We start from the raw sequence: 6,190 nt of genomic DNA, 5'->3' as shown, positions 1-6,190 counted from the left end.
TCAAGTGTTGGATAGCGTTTGCAAATATATTGGTAAACAAATACATAACGAATATAAATTGATTGATTTTAAGCCATTTGATTTGGGTCTTTAAATCAAATAGCACCACCCACTATTTTTGGCAAATTCCATATCCCTCATTGGAATTCGAGAGTTTTGGATGAAACTCCTAGTAGGTTATGGGAGGCTCACTATTACCAAGCCCACCTCACAATGATATGATATTGGCTAGCATTAATAATAATGAGAGAGTACGCTTACTCATTTGCAACTAATGCAAGTACCCATCTTATTTGGCCTCTAGAGAATGTTACCTCACAATGATATGATATTGGTTCCATTGCACTTAGTTAAGTCATTCCCACCATGCTTAGTTCATGAAGGGGTTTAAGAATAGCCTCACAATGATATGATATTGGCCATCCTCGTTGCCTACACCAACCTCATCATATGTTTATGGATTCCTCCTGAGTATAAGCATGCACTTTGTACTCCCCCATGATAGGGTGAAGCCGGTGTACAAGTCATAAACGATTGGATCCCACCACGGTGGAAGGCCTACGAAAGAGTGTTCTAAGCACTCTCACGCTTATCAACTTAATAATGGTTTGGTTGAGGGTTTTAGGTCTCATCACATATTAACATACATTTTAATCTCTATTAAAACTATTTTGGTCCTATTACAACTATTGGTCCATATGATTGTTTTTAGTTGTATATAATACTCCCACTATGCTTATAAAACGGTTTTTAAAGCAAGAGTATATGATACTACTAACATAACCTTTGCATTCATTTGATGGACTATATAGTTGCCTTAGGGCCTAAGGATGATTATGAACCTTTGTTTAGATTCAACACGAGCCTTGTGTTGAATCTCGGTCTAGGGATGGTGATTGATTTTAGTTACGCGTTTAATCACATTAAGGCGTGTTGTCTTAGGGGCGTTGGACCCAACTACTTCATTTTCATGCATATCAAATAAAGCAAGAAAGAAGTACTTCAAAGTAAAGGTGAGCTTATGCTCATTACAACATTTGCATATAACAAACTACTTTAAAGTAAAGAAGAGCTTAAGCCCTTTTACAACATTTGATCAAATCAAATTACAACCAAAATCTAATCTACACATTCCCATGGTTCAAACAAATTTGAAACGGCCTATCACATAGCTCAATTATATTAGGCTTAGGTTCATAATCACCCTTTAATTAATTAACACTTTAACTAATTAAATTGAATGCAACATTTTCATTTGGTTTTTTGTATCCATAAAATTGATTTAAATGGAGCTAAACAAAATGAAAATCCAATTCTCATTTAAAGAGACAAAACAATTTTGTTCTCTACTTAATTTGGGCCAATATGCAATAACCACAACTTTTGGGCCATAAAGCAATTAACCTCAACTTTTGGGGTCACTTTGTAAAGACACAAAAATCCACTACTTCATGTAATTACACTAGAACCCAAAATTTAATCAATGCAAAAACTTCATTAAAGGAGCAAAACAATTTGTCCTTTAGCATTTTTGGACCTAAACGTAAAAACGTAAACTTTTGGGCCAAAGTGCAAATACACAAAAGTATCAAAACTTTATGTAATTGCATAAAAGACCCAAAAGAACCCTAATAATAGGGTGGCCGGTTTTGGAGTGTTAGTCCACAAAAATTTTGAAAATTTTTTCAACAAATTCATAAAGCCTTGCAAGTGGTTTGTGACATAAATACATGCAAGTGGTGTGTAAGGTGTGTAAGTCTTACACACCCATCACAATTTCTATCACCTTTCAAAAAAAATAAAAAAAAAAATTTGATGATAGATATTTCACACCAATCAACACAAAACAAAGACTTTATGAAATTAATCAAAACTTTGAATCAAAACACAAACCTTTTTGTTCTTGGCAAAAATGTCAAGAACAATGAAGAACATTCATGAAAAACCCAAAAATTTTCCATGAACTTTTTCCACCCAAAAACATTCCAAAACCATTCAAGCTTTAGGGAAATAACATCTAACCAAACTAGGGTACATAGGGGTTCCAAAAGTCACCTTAAAACACTTTTAACAAGTCAAACAAGAACCCAAAAAATCACCCTATGGATTTGGCCGAAAATCCCCAAAGTCATGGCACCAAATTTTAGCTCCAATATTCATGCTCATATGAACTACATCTACAACATTTGAGATGGCAAATTTTCAAACAAAATTTACATTCAAAGAAGCAAGAATAAAGCTTGTAACAATTACAACTTTTAAATCACAAACTATGAACTACAAAACCCAAAAGGATTCACCAACTACTAGACCTAGGCTCTGATACCACTTGAAGGATTATTTTGTGAAAACAAGTTCATTTAAGCAACATCAATAAGCATGCAATTAACAATTAAAGGCGGAATCATGCTAGCATGCACTTAAAAACAAAACATTAACCAAGAAATTCAAAGCCTAGTAGATTGGTGAACCAAAACTCAACTCAAAACAAAGTGAGTTGAAATTGTACCTTTGTAGATTCCTCTTTGCATAAGCAAAGGCTAATCACCCAAAGAGAGGGCCTTCATTCCTTGCATCTTAAATCTATGGATTTGGATGGAAGAATAGGTTTCTCCAAGTTCCCAAAATTGAGAACCTCTAAGTCTCTTCACCAAGGAGAGATTGGAGAAGAAAAGAGTAACCTTGGAGTAGTGGGATTGCAAGATGCACCCCCCAAGGGGCCGGCCTCCTAGAGAGAAAATGGAGAGACAAGTTCTCACCAATTTTCTCTAAAAGAAACCCTAATGAATAAAAGGCTATAAAGTCATATTTATACCTTTATTCATTTGAGTGGCAAACTTGTAATTAAAGCAAGTTCACTACCCTTCCTCTAAATGGCCGGCCATGGGGTGTTGTTTGGGCTTTTGGGTCTTAGTGAATCATTATTCATTAAGTTGTCATACAACTTAAGTCAATGGGCTTGACGTTCGAAGCCCATTGGGCCTTAAGGTCCAAAACCTATCCCGAGGTCTTTAACGAACTTATTCGTTTGATTAATTAACATATTAATTAATCCTTGCCATAACTAAATGATTAAACCATTTAATCATTCTTACTCATCTCCATTGTTTCTTCAATCTCCACCTTACACGGTGTGCGATCCATTAGGTTCCTTTTAGCGAGGCAGTGGGCGATTAAAACCATTTTATATCGATTGTGAATTGAAACTTACTTTCAATTCTCCCTTTAGTGATTACACACGTTTAGGGTTTCCACAAACCATGAGTGACACCTTGCAGCATATCATGGTTACCCAAGCTAATCAGAAGAGGTAGAGAAAACCTATTCAGTTTGGGATTACAAATGCAATACGGTCTTTCTCTAATCTAATACTCCTGACCACATTGTTTGGTTTGATAGTTTATTTATTCATGTCTATTATCCAATGTGATTCGTGTGCTTATATGATTTCCTTGAATGTGATTTAGAACGACTTTTCTAAATCTCATTCATACTCTGGCCAGAGATTCTAAATCATATCATAGAGTATTCTCCCTCAAACAGTTTGAAGGTTAGAGATCCCTTGTTGCGCATTCACTTGCCTCCATGGCTAAGTGGCTTAACCCCAACGATGCCGTGGACACCCCGATGGGGTGACTTTGACATAATCAAAGATCAAGGACTTAACCACAAGACAACTGTGATGCCTCAGGTCAAAGGACTAATTTGCATTATCCCAAACATGAGTTCTCATGTGACATGAGTATGAGAACTCTTCGTTGATCATGTTCAGTGAACTCATTCTCTACTGAGCACCTACGTACTTGTCTTGATGTCACACACACCAATGACTCGAGACTAGTCACTCTCCCTGAGAGAAGACATAGCACGTACCGATCTTGACGGACTGTCAATGCCCAATTGGCAATCCTATGATCAGGAACATTTAGGATGTGTCTACGAAAGAATGGTCTCACTTTGTTCTTGAGTTGAGTCTTGGTTCACCACACTCACTAGGCCTTGAATTTCATGGGTAAAGTTTTGTTTTTTAGTGCATACAAACATGATTCCGCCTTTTAATTGTTAATAGCATGCATAGATGTTGCTCAAATGAACTAGTTTTCACTAATATTTCCTTCAATTGGTATTTGAGCCTAGGTCTAGTAGTTGGTGAATCATTTTGGGTTTTGTAGTTCATAGTCTTTGATTTGAATGTTGTAATGGTTACAAGCTTTATTCCTGCTTCTTTGAATGTAAATTTTGTTAGAAAATTTGTCATCTCAAATGTTGTAGATGTAGTTCATATGAGCATGAATTTTGGAGCTCAAATTTGGTGCCATGTTTATGGGGAAATTCGGCCAAACCCAAAGGGTGGATTTTTGGGTTCATATTTGTCTTGTTAAAAGTGTTTTAAAGTGACTTTTGGAACCCCTAAGTACCCTAGGATGTTAACCCCCTTTTGAGTAGTGAAAATTTGAGTTTTATTTAGTGAAAACATTCATGGAGCTCTTATGGGTTTTCATGGATGTTCTTCAATGTTCTTGCTTTGTTCATACCAAGAACACAAAGTTTGGTGTTTTGATTCAAAGTTTTAGGTTATATACATAAAGTATTGTTTTATGATGGATGGTGTGACTTTTCAATCAACAAGACAATTTTGAAAAAGTGATTGAAAGTTGAAAATGTGTTTGAATTTTTGTACATGATTGGTACTTCTCTTACACACCCATACCTATTTTTTCAACACCATACCCATCACCTTTTCAACATACTTGACTTTAAGACTTTGCTTTTCATCAAAAACCATCCAATCACTTACTACTCACCATAATCGGCCAACCCTATAAGATGGGAACTTTTGGGGCTTTTATTTAATTACATAAAATTTTGATACTTTTGTGCATTTGCACTTTGACCGGAAAGTTCACGTTTTTACGTAAAGGCCTAAAATCACTAAAGGACAAATTGTTTTGCTCCTTTAATGAAGTTTTTGCATTTGTTTAAATTTTTTGGTTCTAGTTGTAATTACATGAAGTAGTGGACTTTTGTGTTTTTTTTACAAAGTGACCTCAAAAGTTTGTGCTTTGCAATATAGCCCAAAAGTTGAGGTTATTGCATTTTGGCCCAAATTAGTTGAGAACAAAATAGTTTTGTATCTTTAAATGAGAATTGGATTTTCATTTCATTTAGCTCCATCTAAATCAATTCTATGGATACAAAAACTAAATGACAATGTTGCATTCAAGTTTAATTAGTTAAAGCGTTAATTAATTAAAGAAAGGGTGATTATGAACTTAAGCCTACGATAATTGAGCTATGTGAAAGGCCGTCTCTCAAATTGTTTGAACCACGGGAATGTGTAGATTAGATTTTGGTTGTAATTTGATATGATCAAATGTTGTAAAAGAGCATAAGCTCTTCTTTACTTTAAAGTAATTTGTTTTGATCAAATATTGTAAAAGAGCATAAGCTCTTCTTTACTTTGAAGTACTCCTTTCTTGTTTTATTTGAGATGCATGAAATTGGAGTAGTAGGGTCAAACGCCCAATAAGAAAACATGCCTTAATGTGATTAAACGCGTAACTAAAATCAATCAGCATTCCTAGACCGAGATCCAACACTAGGCTCGTGTTGGATCGAATCAAAAGTTCATAGTCATCCTAAGGCCCTAAGGCAACTATATAGTCCATCAATGAATGCAAAGCTTATGTTAGTAGTACCATATATTCTTGCTTTAAAAACCGTTTTACACGCATAGTGGGAGTATCATATACTACTAAATCAATCACTTGGACCAATAGTTGTAATAGGACCAAATTGTTTTAATAAGATTAAAAAGCATGCTTATATGTGATGAGACCTAAAACCCTCAACCAAACCATTATTAAGTTGACAAGCGTGAGAGTGCTTTGAACACTTTTTCGTGGCCTTCCACCATGGTAGGCTCTGATCGTTTATGACTCGTACACTGACTTTACCCTATCATGGGGGAGTACAAAGTGTGTACTTACACTCAGGAGGAGTCCTATACACATACATGATGTTGTGAAGGTAAGCAACGAGAATGATCAACATCATATCATTGTGAGGTTGTTCTTGAACCGCTACATGAACTTGCATGGTGAGAATGACTTAACTAAGTGCAATGGAGCCAACATCATATCATTGTGAGGCATCATTCTATAGAGGCCAAATAAGATGGGTACTTACA

This window comes from Malus sylvestris, chromosome 3 (assembly GCF_916048215.2).
Source record: "Malus sylvestris chromosome 3, drMalSylv7.2, whole genome shotgun sequence".
In the NCBI taxonomy this organism is placed as follows: domain Eukaryota; kingdom Viridiplantae; phylum Streptophyta; class Magnoliopsida; order Rosales; family Rosaceae; genus Malus; species Malus sylvestris.
Note: the sequence above shows the minus strand (reverse complement) of the source record.